Source organism: Pipistrellus kuhlii, unplaced genomic scaffold (genome assembly GCF_014108245.1).
Source record: "Pipistrellus kuhlii isolate mPipKuh1 unplaced genomic scaffold, mPipKuh1.p scaffold_m20_p_15, whole genome shotgun sequence".
NCBI lineage: Eukaryota > Metazoa > Chordata > Mammalia > Chiroptera > Vespertilionidae > Pipistrellus > Pipistrellus kuhlii.
Window position 1 is genome coordinate 46,620,983 of NW_023425460.1, and position 15,100 is coordinate 46,636,082.

The following is a 15,100-nucleotide window of genomic DNA, read 5'->3' on the forward strand; positions in this document are numbered from 1 at the left end:
TGTAGGTGGGGCAGAGCCGGGGATGTGACAGCTCCCGGCCGCCCGCCTGGTCACTGGGCTTAGGGGAGGGAGGGACAGCGGCACTGGAGCTGCTGGGAGGGACAGATGGCGGCGTGGGCTCCTGGCACTGACTGGGCCTGGCTGACCACTGGGGCAGGGCTGGGCAGAGCTCTCCAAACACTGGGGACCCCGAGGGTTCCCGCACTCGGGCACCTACCTAAGGAGCTGGGGTGGTGAGGGGTGCTCTGCTTGCTTTCCCGCAGTGACATTTTAAAGTGCTCCCTGTCCCTGCTCCAGAAGTCACCTCTGCCCGTGACGCTCACCTGCTCTTCAGGGACCGGAGGGAGCAGGAGGCCCAGCGGGAAGCTTTCCGCCTGGGAGCACGGAAGCACGCTTCCTGGAGCTCTGGGTCTGGGTGAGAGGTCGCTTCCGGGGCAAGCTTAGGAGCCCGTTTCTGTGGGATCCCCGTATGTGCAGCTGAGGGCTGGGTGACATCTCAGAGTGGCTTTGATCTTAGGAGCATTTCACAGCGGTAATCTTCATGACACTCCTGCGGTCGCTCCGGGTTCACCCGGGCCCAAGCCAGTCTCCTGCGCGGGGCAGACACTGTCCTGAGCACCCAGCCCGCTCCGCCTGCTCCCACATCCAGTCCTGGCTCCCTCAGGAAGGCCCCTCCCCCTGTGCCCCTTTCGTTTGCAAATGGAGCTGCTTCCGGCCTCTGGAAGTCACCCTGGGTGGGTGAGAAGACCTCTTCTCCCCCCCCCCCCATGTCCACTTCCTCCCCTTCCCTCTCCGGACAGTTCCCGCCCAGTCCCGGGGGCCCTGGTGGGGAAAGGCCGGAACCCAGGTGCGGTGCTGCCCCAGCCCTGGTGCCTGAGCCCGCCCAGTGGTCCCACAGCTGGGAGGCCTTGTCCGCCCTTCCCTAGTGGACACTGGCTGTCCCTCCCAGCAAAACAAGCCCAGTGACCATGCGAGGCCATCCCACCCCCTAACCAGAGCTTGGTTGGTTAACGGGGATGGTTAACCAGAGGCCACCAACAGGAACGGGCGATGGCTCTGCCTTGGGCGACCGGCCTTTCGGGCGTCAAGGCCGCAGTGTCCGGAATCATCCGTAAATGGCGGTGGTCGTGGCGGGCACCGTGAGGGTCCAGCCCTCCGTGGGGTCTGCACCAGGGCCGGACCCCCCGCACCGCCTCTGCGGCGAGGGGAGCAGGGCAGACCGTGCCGGAGATGGCTCCCAGCGGGTGGCAGGGCCGGACCACCGGGCACCCATGCCCTCCCTCTCCTCGCAGGGACCGCTGTCTGTTAGGATCGCACCGTTGAGTGTCTCGGGCACGCGCACTGGCCTGTCAGGGGGTGAGGGGCGCTGGCTGACTGTCCGTGGGCCTGTCCCCAGGCGGTTGGCAGGGAGGCCGGCAGGACTTCCTGTGGAGGAGCTCAGTCCTGGGAACCTCCCCCTTGTCACGGCGGGAGGGGGCCGGGGGGCCGGGGCCCCAGAGCCTGCGTGTTCTCCGGCTCTCAGTCCTCCCGCCCCAGCCGCTTCCCGGCCACGTGGCTGGCGAAGCCTGGCTTGTTCTTTGGCTTCTCCGTTAGGATCTCCCCATCTACTGCTGAGGAGGGGTTTCCAGATGATTGCAGGGGCCAGGCCTGCTCCAGATCCCCCGCGCTGTGCTGTTAACGAGCCCTGGGTGGGTGGCTCCGTGGGCAGGGGCCTGGCTGGGTGCACGGGGTGGGGGCGGGGCTTTCTGTCCCTCCCGATCGCAGGCTCAGCCCCAGCGGAGAGCTGACCCCGGGAGGACCCGGGGGGCCAGTCCCGGCTGCTGCTCCAGCCATTCTCCTCCCCGCCGCCCTCCCCGCGGTGGGTGCGGAAACGGGGGCCCGGGAGGTTCCCTAGTTCCAGTCCTGGGCTCCGGTCTCAGTGACTCACTGAGCCCCTGCGGCTCTGGCCTGGCACCGGGCACCCTTGGGAATGGCTGTGCCGCGCTAGGCAAGGCAAGACCCCGCTGTCCTCCCAGGCTCTGCCCCGCCCTCCGCAGTCTCCGATGCCCCCTCCCCCAGCACCTTGCTCTGTGGGTCGCTTCCACAGAGCCTAGGGATCTTACGTTAACATCTGATTCAGTGGCCAGGGTCTCGCTATCAGCAGAGACTGCAGCCCCAGGTTTGTGGTCTGGACTCACAAACTCATCAGCTTGGAGGGGTCTCCCCCAGCAGCCCGCCTCCCTGTGGGACCCCGGGGGGGGGGGGGCGCTGCGGTGGATGGGACCTCCCCTCCCTCCCTCTCAGGCTGCTGCTCACTTTCCACCGGATCTCTTCACGGATCTTACCCCCTGAGCTGGTTCCTCTGCTCAACATGGCGGGTTTGGGGGAGGAGACGAGTCTGTGTGCACCACTCACCACTCACCCGCAAACCGGCCAGAAACCTGCTTCAGCCGGCGCCCCTCCCTGGCCGTGCCCTGCTGGCCTTGGCCTTCGGGAGGAATGTGACGAGTGCTCCTGAACAAAAGGCACGGCCTTCTTTTCTGAGAGGCGCACGGAGGGCAGGGCAGGGCAGGGCCCGAGCTGGGTGTGTCCTGGGACCGGAGCCGGGCCGCCGGGCGAGGGATCCCCAAAGGCGCCCAGAGCAGGTGACCCCGCCGAGCTGCCCGCTGACCTTGGCCCCTTCGAGGTGGTGTCCCGCGAGGTGCAGAGTTCCTGAAAAACAGGCTCCCCGTAACTGCGAGGCTCCCTTCCCGCCCACATGCACCCCTTCCCGCGCACACGTGAGCTCGCAGACACGGGTGCTTGGGAACCCGGAGCCTTGGCCGGCGTCCCGGGCTGGCAGGAGCGCGGGAGGGGGCAGAGCACATGCCGCCTGCTCTGCTGCGGGGATGGGGTCTCGGCCAGAGAGCCCGTTGGCCCAGGTGCGGGCCGGCTCCGGCTCCGGCTCCGGCTCCGGCCGGGGTGCTGTGTTCTCTGTGAGGCCCTGCAGCTGCCGGCCTCCACGGGCGGGGCCGTTCTGTGTGGCGGCTCAGCCCCAGCCCAGGGCCAGCTCCCCCTCCTCCCCCCCCTCCCCCCGCTCCCCCAGGGGCCTCCCACGGGGCCTCCCGACTGAGCAGGGAGGCGCCTCTGGCCCACGTGTCTGGAGAGTGGATTGCCGGCCTGAGGCGTTAGCCGGGCGCTCTGACATCCCGGGCGGTGTCCTTGTGGGAGCCGGGCTGTGGGTGGTCTCACATCTGCTGGTCTGGGGGGTGGGAGGTGGACACACACACACACACACACACACACACACCCCGGCTCTGCGGAAACCCCTGGGCTCGGCGTTCAGCCTCCGGCAGGGCCCACGCCGGGAGCCGTACCCGGGCCCGTGTGGCCCCGCGTCCTCCTGCTCCGGGGGCTGTTTCCCGCACCCCGGCTCCTCGGCTCAGCTGAGCCCGGGATTAGCGTGTGGCCTCAGCTGACAGGAACCAGGAGACCTGCGCGTCGGAGCTGGCGTTCCGTCTGTGCTGCTGGCTTCCTGGGGATTTAGGGACTTTGAACGGGGTGGTTTTCCTCCCCATCCGGCCAGATGTGCGCCCGGCAGGATGGACAGGAGGTCGCCGGAGTGCCTGCCCCTGTGGGCCTGTGGGCCTTACTGGGTCCCTGCGGCCGGGGGGGGGAGGGGGCTGGGACTGGAGTCTGGATTGTGCTCCCGCTGCCCCGGCCAGCCTGAGTGCTCAGCCCGGAGCTCAGCAGGACCATGTGAACACACTGCGCCTGGGTCCTCAAACTGCCTCTGCCAACGAGATTAAAAGGGCGCCCCCCCCCCCCATCCCCAGTTCCTTTCGTCTTCTAGGTAGCGGTGGGCAGGGGCAGGCGGGGTCTTGGAGAGCCTGGGAGGGGGCTCTGTCGTTCGTGGGAAGAAGGCTGGTCAGGCAGGGACTGCTTTGGGGCCAGGCCTGTCCCTGCAGCCGGCAGTTTCCCAGCCTGGTGACTTCTTGGCGTGTCTCTGGCTGCTCGTCAGACCCTCAAGTTTGGCTCTGGGCCGCGGGCAGCACTCTGGCCGGGGCCAGGCGCTCTGCGCCTCAGTGTGCGGAGGGGGAAGAAGGGACAGGCAGGGACGCTTGGCTGCATCGGGGTTTCCTGAGCCCTCACACGGGACTGCACTCTGAGTATGAGCCAGGGTGGGAATAGGTGGCTGTAGGATCCAGCGCGCTAACAGTGTCTGTGAAGCACTTAGACTAGGCCTGACACGGCAGAGAGATTTGTCAAAGTTTTAAAATACATGGGGACGTAACGGGGGAATAAGGACACATGTAACGTCGTAATCAATAAAGGAATTTAAATAATAAATAAAATACAATCTAAATAACAAGTAACTCAGCCACTCTGGCCTGGAGGGCTGTGTGACCAGTGGGGCGGGTCCTGGCACCAGCGGGGGCGGGGGGTTGGGGGGGAGGCATGGGCCCGCAAGCAGGGTTGGACTTTCCTTTACAGAGAGGAGGGATGGGTCGATGGAGCCAGTTGAAGGGGGCGTGGGAGCAGGCACAGAGCAGGGTCAGGTGGGAGATGGGGAATCCTCAGGAAGGGGCAGGCCAGGCCCCCGCTGCCCCTGGATTCCTGGGGCCACAGTGCTGAGCTGAGCCCACTCTGGAGGTGTTATTTTTTGTTGTTGTTTTTAATATTTTTTATTGATTTTTTTTTTCCAGAGAGGGAGGGGGATAGAGAGTTAGAAACATCGATGAGAGAGAAACATCGATCAGCTGCTTCCTGCACACCTCCCACTAGAGATGTGCCCACAACCAAGGTACATGCCCTTGACTGGAACTGAACCTGGGACCCCTGAGTCCGCAGGCTGACACTCTATCCACTGAGCCAACCCGGCCAGGGAAGGAGGTGGCTTTCAGACTGTGGAATGTTACTCCATATTAGGTCACTCAGAAATGCCTAGTGAAGTATTTACTTTCTGTTTCAGACCTGCTTTCCCTCCCCGAGAAGAAGGGAAAGTGAGCCGCTCGGTGTCCCTGCCTTTGTCCCAGGACGGCCCAGCCGCCCGCCTCTCCTAGCCCCCTCCCCCTCCACCCCCCGCACTAGGCTCCGCTTGGGGGGCTCAGCACCCCGTTTCCAGAGCAGATGAAGGGAGTGAGGTGGCCAAGGGCAGCGGAATAGTCAGGGCGTTGGGTGCTCTGGGCACTGGCCTGTGGTGGGCACTTGGGCCGCAGCAGACGAGTGAGTGGCCGGCCCGGGACCCGGGGCCGGTCGGCTGTGGGTGTTCGCGAGTGTTCCTGACCCGGCCCTGGAGGGGGAGGCTCTTGGCCTCCTCCGGGGCATTCATTCAGCTGCGGGAACCGACCTCGGGCCACCGACACCCACGGGGTCAGCGCAGTCTGGGTGAGGGTGCGACCCCTGGGTGCTGTTCCCGCCGAGTGCCTGCTGGGCCCGGGTGTGGGGTGGGCTCTGCGGGTGTGGCAGAGGTGGGGCTGGGGCCAGTTTGGGAAGATGTCCTTCCGAGGTCCACGGAGAGGCCGGTTGTCCCCTCAGGGCGGGCTGGCCGTCTCATGGCCCAGCGGTCTCTCTGGGCTGAATTCCTCCATTAAAGGGTCGCACTTGGAAAGCCAGATGGGCATTGGAAATGCCCTGGGGAGGCAGCCAGTGCTGGAGCAGAGGCGCACGGGGTCAGGGGTCAGGCTGTCCGAGCGCCACCATTACAGGGGGGGGGGGAGGGAGATGGAGGGAGGTGAGCAGTGGATGCTGGGAAATGTTCAGCCGGCCCAGTTTGTTACCAGCATCCCAGTGTCACTGCGGAGGCAGGCACAGTGGCCACAGCAGCGCTCGGTGTGCTGGGTGATTGTCACCAAGGCCCCTCCTCGCTGCCCCGTAGGAGCCCCAGGCCTCCAGCCGGGCCCGCGAGTCCCCACAAGCTCAGCGGTTCAGTGAGAGGCCGCTGCGGGCACCGAGCTTTCACTGAGTGGCTCCTGCAGTCCCGCGGAGCCCGGTGGTTTGAGGGTGGCTTCTGGAGCAGGGGTCCCCGGGGCACCCCTGGCCAGGAGACAGTCTCCAGGGCCCCACCCATCGCCCCCTCGGAGAAGCTGCAGGCGGGGCCGGAACACGTGTGTTTGTAGCAAACTCCGTGGTTATGGGTGCAGCCGGCCTAACCCTGCCCACAGCGCACATCAGTCTTCCCTCCAACACGCCGCTCCCGCCACCACACACTCTGAACATTGGGCACAGGAGTGGTAAAGATTCAGGCAACCTTTGCCACCACCCAGCCCGAATCGGAATGGCTGCATTGAAGCGGGGATGGGGATGTCTGCCCAGCTGCTCTCGTCCTGCGGTTAAGAGGGATGCTCCCCAGCCGAACGGCACGTTCCTAAGGACTCGGGGCCATTCCACGTGTGTGCGTTCAAGTGGGAGCGGGGCCTAGTCTGACGCACTTGGCATTCACTCCTGACCGGCGGGCAGTGGCCGCTGCGAGGAGGCGGGGCGGGTGTCGCCATGTCCTGCCCAGAAGAGAGACCTCTTTACAAAGTCAGTGCCAGTGAATGGAAAACCTGTGGACACACGTCCAGGCGGATGCGGGGGCAGGTCTCACTGAGCCTGGACTTGGGACCAGCACAGGCACGCCCACCTGCCGCGCGGCCAGAGGCCCACCTCCAGGAGCCGGGGTGCGGACAGCAGCATTTCCTCGCCTGCCAGACTCAGGTTTGGGGAGACACCTTGAACTCGGAAACGAAAGGAAACACGTTTGCAGCGAATGCTTTTATCGTGGCTGTGGCCTTAATGAGGGCACTTGGGCCGACGGCTCACATTTCCAGGCAGAGGGCAGCTCACCCGGGTTCTGTCGGCAGAAACCCTGGGGCACGTGCTTGTTTGGCTTTTAGTAGCCACCGGCCATGAGCCGGGAGGCAGTGTGGGCACTGCACTTTGGGACGGACGGACGGACAGACAGCTCAGCAGCCGCGGGTGCGCTCACAGGTGGGGATGGAGCAGCCATCCTCCACACCGCACTCACCCCAGCCTGGGGTGAGGGGTGCGGAGGTTTGAGGGGGGGGTCCATCCAGCTGGGAGCCTGGAGCTTCCTCGGGGGTCACTCCTGCTCCTTGAAGGTGAACTTGAAAAGACAGCGTGATGTCCTCGGAGAAGGACTTAGGGGCCTCCTTCTGCCCGTGATGAGAGCCCCGTCTTGGCCCCTTTCTGGATGGGTAGCTGCTTCTGGGGGCACTGCTGGAGCTGCACCAGAGCCGTTTACTCTGAGAGAGATGGCGGCCTTTCCCGGAACGATGTGGGCAGAGCAGCGCGGGGCTGGGTGTGCGGGACGCCGTCAGGAGGCCCCCCCGCTGCTCGGGTTTGGGGAGCGGGAGCCTGCGGGCCCTGGCAGCTTCTTTTGGGGCTGCTGTGGGCTTGCGCCAGGAATAAGTGACTGTGATTTATGGTGTTTATGGAGACTCATACCTTTCTATTTCCAGACAGACGTCCTGATCGAGATTAAATACAAGTAAAGCAGGACGCCTGGCGGAGGTTCCCATAAGCCGGGGGCAGTCAGTGCTGGTGCCGTCCCGCGTGCACTCACCAGTTCAGCGGTTGCGCGTTCCTGGAACGCCCCCTGGAAGAAGTTTGGGGAAGCTGTGATTTAGTAGGTCAAATAAAAATGGTGCATAATATTTTATGCATGGGGTTTAAATTTTTACATTATGGTAAGGTAATTCAATTTGGATTGATTTGTGCAGTGACATTGAGATGGATTTGCTTCTTCTGAGAATTGCCTGTTTAAGGAGAATGTGCTTCTCCAGCAAATAGAGCTACTCCTGCGTGCCAGGTGCAGGGCTCTGAGCAAGAGCCAGTGGGGTCTTTGCTGAAGTTCAGCAAAGCGCCGAGTGTGCACTGGCTGGGTGGGTGCCCGGCTGGGGAGAGTTCCCAGGCTGGCGGGAGGGGAGGGCGACCCGGTGAAGAACTGAAGGTTATTGCTCGCCTGTGATTGGAGAAGGACTGGCTGGTGTGTAAGACGGAACCTCTGTCCCCATCCTGAGTAGTGGAAGGCCTGGGCAAGGGGCCCCCACCTCCTTGTACTCTGTCCTCCGGGTATCTGTGTGGGCATTGACGGATGCATGGCAAACCCATCTCTCGCCCTGAGGGAATTCTCAGATACTGGCATTACTGTTCCATGGGCATAGAGAGCAGGAGGTGTGGGCAGTGGGAGGGCTGGGGCTGCAGCTGCCGAGAGAGGGCCTGAGTTCTGATTTACTGCCAGCAGGCGCGGCATTTAGGGCTGTGGCCGTGGTTCCAGCGGGTGAGGGTGGAGTATGGCCGGGTCTCTCTTCCGAGTCCAGCACGGAAAGAGATAATTCGGTTCTTTGAGTGGAAGGGCTGGGGATTGAGAAAGAAAAGAGACAAGACACAGAGAGGGAAGGGAAACGCTGGGACCGGGCGGACCACTGCCCTCTCTGATGAAGGACAGTGACCCAGAGCCAGCGGGTTTATTTTATCCCCAAATACCAGGAAGTTCACCAAAAGCCAAGACCGAGGAGAGTGTGTGCATTCTTGAGTAGGCCCGAGCATTCCTGGATTTACATATCAAAACCCACTTCCGGACACCTGGCAAAGGTACCTTTTTGGTACCTTACCAAAGGTAACAGAGTCTCGGTTTTGCCCGTGGCCTGGGTTCAGCTGCCAGTCACTGGGGAAGAATGCCTGGTGCCTTCCCCAGGCACTATACCTGGAGCACTGCAGAGGGTGCTGGGGCCCAGGGACTGTCAGTGCCCAGCTGGCTGCGGGGCAGAGAGGGAGAAGTGGGGGCTCACAGACTTGGGTGCAGGGTGGGCCCGTCACCATTTCCCCGTTGAGTTCTGTCCTGTGTGCCTGGTCCTGCTGTCCTTCCGACCCAGCGGGTAGGCGCAGGCTGGTCCGCGTCCCTTTCCTCTCTGCCTTCCTGTCGGCGACTCCAGGGGCTCAGGGTGTGTCCTCTCACAGGGACGGGGTGCGGACGCTCTGCCCTTAGGGCCCCCCCCCCCCCGTGAACGACACCGAGGTGCCTTCCCCCTCAGCACTGGTACCTGGATTCTGCATGGAGGCCCCCTGGGTCTCAGCGCCGGAACCTGTTGGGCTGGGTGTGGCCTCTAGGGGGAGCTCAGAGGGGCTGTTAGCGCAGCCCATGCACCCAAGGCCCAGCCTGGCCCAGGATGGCGATGGCAGCCACCAGCGAGGTAGACCCAGCCGCGTGGCGAAGGGCCGGCGGGAACCTGTCCCGTCCCGCCTGTAACACCTGTGGGTTTGGCCTTAGGCTGAGGGAGTGGGGGGCAGCTGGATGTGATGGATGGACCCCAAGGTAAGAGCAATTAAGGAACATACTTGCGGGGAGTCTCATTTTTCATTTCCTGGCTACAGCTGCTGGAGGTCTGGGCTCCTTCCCGGCACCGTTTGGGGTGCAGCGGATTTCAGGGAGACGGGAGCTGTGTGTACAGGGGTGACTGGGCCATGCTGGGTGGACGGAGGCCAGCCCTCGGGAGAGCTGGTAGGCAGGGTGTCTGCAGGTGTCACCGCCTCCCGCTGGCTGCAGAGCAGTCAGTTCACTGCACCGGGAGATCCCTGGTTCTAGTTTTAAACCTTGGTTATGTCCATAGAATTTGCACTCGGTGCGGGGTCCCTGCCAGGGTGCAGCTCTGCAGGCCTTGGCAGGCATGTGGCACCACGTGGTCAGACAGCCCCGCCATCAAGCAGGGTCCCGTGCCCAGCACCCAGCAAATCGGTCTTCTGAGGGGGAAGCCTGGCCCAGGTGCTGGGGCGGGAGGGAAGCGGTAGGGGAGGCCAGGAGGGGTTTGTGCGAAGCCTGAGGACTGGGGAGCCTTCCTGTGGGGCACCCCCGGCCAGTCCCTCCCTGACTCCAGTCCTGGGTGTCGGATAGGACTGTGGCGTTTAAGGAGAAGGCGCTGGACACGCGTGGTCGCCCGTGTCCCGGTCGCACTGTGAGCAAAGCCACCATCAGCTCGCTTTCTCAGGTTCCTTCCTTCTGTTCCGTTGGGGAAAGTGAGCCTAGGAATGTTTTAAAATTTTACCTGGGATCGCAGTGTTTGTTAATTTTCTGGTTGTTGCTGGTTATGTCCGCGCGCGCGCACACACACACACACACACACACACACACACACACACACCAGCCCCAGCACTGAGGGTGGGCGGCTGCCTGCATTGCGCTCAGCGGCTCTGGCCACGACGGGTGCGCATTCGATGTTAGGACACCTTCACGCCTGAGCTCAGCCTAAATGTGCCCTTGGTCTCTGCCCTGAACCCCATGTCTCAGCATCCTGGGCCCAGGTGGCCCTCAGGTGCCAGCAGCTGGGGCATGAAGACATGGTCACATGCTTACCGGAGTTGGGGGCTTCCAGGTGCGGGAGAGGAGTCCGGGGCCAGGAGCTGGCACCTGAGCACACCCAGAGGCTGCAGGAGCCGGTGGGCAGGGTGTTGGCACCAGCGTCCTGGACTCTGAACAGAGAGCTTGGAGCCCGCTGCCCAGCAGTTCTTACTGTGGGAGGACCCTGGTCCTCCGTGCCAACAGCAGCGCCCTCTGTGGTCCTCGCCGGGGAAAAGTTGTCCAGAGGCTGAGGTTCATTTAAACAAAAGGGAGACACGTGTGTTCTGTCCAGAAGGGCGGCGACAAGCATGTTCAGTAGTGCCATCCTCAGCTGTGCCAGGCGGCCCCTGGGCCGCTGGGATCCTGCCCTCGCCCTGGGATCCTGCCCTCGCCGTGGGCCCCATGCCTGGCTCCCAGGGTCGCTTCAAGGCGAGAAGCCACCTCCCTTGGGTGGATCTTGGAGGGGAGTGGGTGAGCAGTTTGCCACCCTGTGCCCAGGCCCCGCTGGCCAAGGCTCAGAGCAGGTCCTGGGCTGGTACCTGTCAGGCGGCGTCTCAGGGGGTGCCCGTTGGGAAGATCTGGCGAGGCCTGGGTTTGGGCTGGACGTTTCTGATAGAGCTTGCATTCGGGAATATTAGAAATGCCTGTGGTGGGTAAATAGTAATAGTAACACCGAGCACCAGGGATCCCCAGCAGGATTGGGTGTGGCCCCGGGTAGCAGTGACTGCCTCTCGGGGCCAGCTCTAACTTGCAGGGACACAGCTCTTGGGTGACAGGTGCGCACCAGCCTCAGTGGGCTGCTGGGTGGGCCGTGCATCAGCGCCCACATCTGCACTCCCACCAAGCGGCCGGGCCGGGGACACACGTGAGCGAGCCTCGAGCTCAGAACCGAGGTCTGGAGGTGAAGCTGAAGGCTCCGGAGCCGACGGGGGTCTCCAGGGGCTGGGCCTCTGCAGGTGTGGGCGGCGGTCGGCATGGTTGGCTCTTGAGCCTTCTGCCGGAGGAGTCACCCTCTGGCGCCTCGGCGATCCTTCCCTGATCGCACACTGATTACAGCAGCGCGTGCAAGTCCCCATGTTGATTGTGCTGCGGCCTCCGCCGCCTCCTGTTTGAACTTATTTTTAGCTCAGTCCTTGAAACCTCCGCGGTCGCCTGTCCGTCTCCGGTGTTTCTGAGCCGCCCAAGGTCGTTCTCATCGGCCCGTCCAGGGTGCGTGGGGAGACGTGGCGGGCAGGGCCTGGTCGGGAGGCCTGGGCGTTCCAGTGAGCGAGCAGCACCTGCCTGTGGAGGCTCTGTCCACACGGTGGGGAGGGAGCGAGGGAGGGGCTCGCCCCCCTTGGGAGGAAGTGGGGGAGCCGTTCCATAGGGGTCTGCCCGGCTGTGCTGTGGTTCCTGCACAGGAGCGGTGCTGTCCCCGGGCTGGGTGGCTCCCCGGGCTGGTTCTGTAAGTCAGGGAGAGCGGCGTGGCCGGTTGGGGGTGGGGTAGGGTGCCAAGGTGTCCTGGTCTGGTCCGCTTGGCCTCCACTCTGCACCTGATGTCAGCCCCCGGCCAGCAGCCCCAGCGGACGCCCGGATGTTTCCCGGCCTTACCTCGAGGAGAAGAAAAGCCGTGTGGTGCGGGGTTTGATTTGTTTGCTGGGAGATCAGTACAAAGGCAGGAAGGAAAGCGAGTGCTGAGGTGATTGCGAGGCTGCAGCGGTTATTTACGGAGCTTTGCTGACGGTCCTTGTTTAAAGGCATTCCCTGGGAGATTTATGAAGCCTTTCCAGTTTATTGTCTTTCCGAGTGTACGGTAAGCAAATAAATGGGTGATTCTCTTTTATTAAGAACCGGCCCGTGTGAAACGGGAAATAGGAGGAAGCAGGGCCCGCGTTGGAAAGCATCTTGGGAAGGCTTTGTTTGCTTCTGGCTGGAGCACATTGTGCCTTTAGGAGATAAAGTGGCCCGTGGTAGAGTGTGCTGTTCGTCCCATCCTTGAGAAGAACCGGCTGCTGCGGGACGGCTGGACCCGGGGGGCCGCCCGCTGTGTCCACGGGGACCCACCGGCCTCGGCACACCAGGACCCCGCTCTGGGCTCGGTCACAGCTGCTTTGCCCAGAAGCCAGACCATCTGTGGGCCCATGGCGAACCCTTGATAAAACTGCCGTGTCCAGTGGGGGGTGAGGGCTGTGCTGGGGGCGGAGCGTGGGGGGAGAGGTCAGTGGGGGAGAAAGGAGACATGTAATACTTTCGACAATAAAGAATTTACATTTTAATAAAACACATCAATAACAAAAAAGACAGAACAGCCCTTTCTGACTAGAGGGTGTCCTATCCTCCCAGCCCGTCTCCCTGTCCCCTTGGTGTCCAGGCCCTTCTCTGAAATGGCCCACGTGTCCCGTGGGTTGTGATGGGGCGATTGAGGTGAACACAGTAAGCTCAGGAACACGCCCTGTGATAGCAAACAGCTCATGTCCTGGCAGAGGCGGCGGTGCTGAGAGCTGGGTGGTCTGCGCCCTGCTAGCTGCAGGCCCCCACCCCTCATTGGAAATGGCTCCTGGCTCACAGCCACGGCAGCGCCACCAGGAAGAAGACACCTGTTGCCCTGGGGAGGCGGGAGAGGTCTCTCCCGAGATGGCAGGTTCCGGGGGCTGGCGGTCAGGGTAGGGCACCGTGTTCTGTAACAGGCGGTGGGTCCGAGGTCACGGCGGAGGGCCTGGGAGTGGTTCTCTGCTGCTGGGTTCAGGGTGAGCGGATGTGAGCAGGAAGGCCCTCAGTGCCCAGGCGGCGTTCCTGCAGCAGGGGGGCAGTGCTGGCTGCTCACTACAATCACCTGGAGCTTTTCCAACCAGAAGCCGAGGCAGGTCCCACCCAGACCATGGACTGGAGCGCAGAGGGCGGGGCTTCAGTGCCCGGGTGCCCAGGTCCAGGCAGGTGACTGAAGGTGTCTCCCAGCGCCTGCAGGTGGCCTTCAGTCACCTCCAGCCGTGGTGGGGCAGGCGGGACCGGGCAGCAGACCCCGCCCATACTACGCGGCCCTGGGATGGTGACCCGACCAGGTGCTGCCTGCAAGGAGGGACCACACAGGCAGACAAGACAGCGTGGTGGCCGGGCAGCCAGGCAGGGAGGGGCGTGTGGTCCCAGACTGGGAACGGGCCCATCTATACACTGACACAGGGAAGGCTTCTTCAGGAGGGCGTGTGGGCTGCAGTGAGGCGGGGCCACCTTGGCTCCCTCTGGCTTGTCCGTTGGAGGTGCCCGCCCTCTGCCAGGTCCCTCCAGGCCCTGCTTGTCCTCCTGCCTGGGCCTGGGCACCCGGGCACTGAAGCCCCGCCCTCTGCGCTCCAGTCCATGGTCTGGGTGGGACCTGCCTCGGCTTCTGGTTGGAAAAGCCCCAGGTGATTGTAGTGAGCAGCCAGCACTGCCCAGCCCCCCGCCCGCAGCTGCTCCCTCCTGCCCCTGCCCGCGGGCACAGGCCCAGAACCGGGCAGGTCCTGACTTCCTGCCCCGCAGGCTGGGCGGGGGCGAGGCCAGGGAGAGGCTTCCTGGGAGGCCGGCTCCCCCGGCTCCCCCGTGTGTGCAGGGCCGGCGGTCCCGGCAGCGCTGCGGGCAGGACTCCAGGGGCCGGGCTTCCCCCGCAGGTGAGGGTCTTTGGTGCTGGATCAGCTCGGCGAGGCTCGCGGGACAGGTGCGGTGGGTGCGGGGTGCTGAGGGTGGGCGGGTCTTCCTCACGGACCCGGGGCCTGGGCCTCGGTCAGTCTGTCGCCTAGGAAACCAAGCAGGGCTGGCTCGGGCCTGCCAGCCTGCCGGGGCTCCGTGCCTGGGTGGGGTGTGCGCCCCAAAACTGGCATGCGTCAAGGGGGATGGGTGGGGAGGGTCCCGTGTGCGTGTCCCCTGGTGTCAGGTGGGGGCGGGCTGTGCGCTGTGAATGGACGGGGGGGGGGGGGGGGGGGGGCGGGGGGGCGGTGCGGAGAGGGGGGGGGAAATCCTGGGCCTTCCGGGAACCTTGCTTGTGGGTCAGTGGGCTCCTGTGGAGGCTCCGGGGAGGCGGCCAGGGCTGGGGGGCCCGGGAAGAGGAAGTGCGCACGTGGGAGACGCCTCCAGCTGGCCCTCGGGGTGCCCGGGGCCTCAGTTGCTGTGTAGTTACTAACGGGGGGGGGGGGGGCGGTTTGAGATCCTGGGTGCCCCGTGTTGGGATGACCCCGTGGACAGTCTGTGGGGGGAGCGCGGGGGGTCTACCCGCAGGCTGGCTGAGCGGCCTCAGCTGCTGCTGTGGGGAGGGGCCGGGATGGGAGGCCACGAGGTTCAGACGGGGTCTGGTGGGTGGATTCCTCCCTTGAACACCTGGAGAAGGCCTCTGGGGGTGCGGGGTGCTCTGCCTTCGTTCTCCTGCTCGGCGGCGGCAGCGGCAGCAACATCGGGTAGCCGTTTCCAGCCCACTCATAGGATCTCTCTTCTCCCCGGGGCTCGGCGGGCCTCCCTCATGGAGGAGCCTCGAGCCTCGGCAGCGATGAGACCAGGGGACCCTGAGCCCAGCAGATCCCCAGCCCTGAGCTCAGAGCTAGAGCCATGCCGTGACCACCACCCTTCCCCTCCCCTGCCCCCGCCGGGGTGGAGGGGTCGGTGGCAGGAAGCAGGGGTCCATCCTGTGAAGCTCCATCTCATTCCGCCGAGCCCCCTGCCCCGGACTCTGCCTGGCGGGGACTCCGTTGGGGTTTTTCTTTTGCTGCTGAGCTCCAGCTCCCACGTGCGGCTCGCACAGGCCGGCTCCGGAGAGCACGTACAGGCCAGGCGCTCCTCCTGCCCGGAGCTCGCCTGTTGGAG

General features: G+C 64.2%; 1 protein-coding gene across 2 annotated transcripts in view; it reads left to right on the forward strand.

Annotated features, from left to right (window-relative positions):
* Positions 1-15,100, forward strand: part of CTBP2 (C-terminal binding protein 2) — a 74,669-nt gene that overhangs the window by 6,603 nt on the left and 52,966 nt on the right. The window lies entirely within an intron of this gene.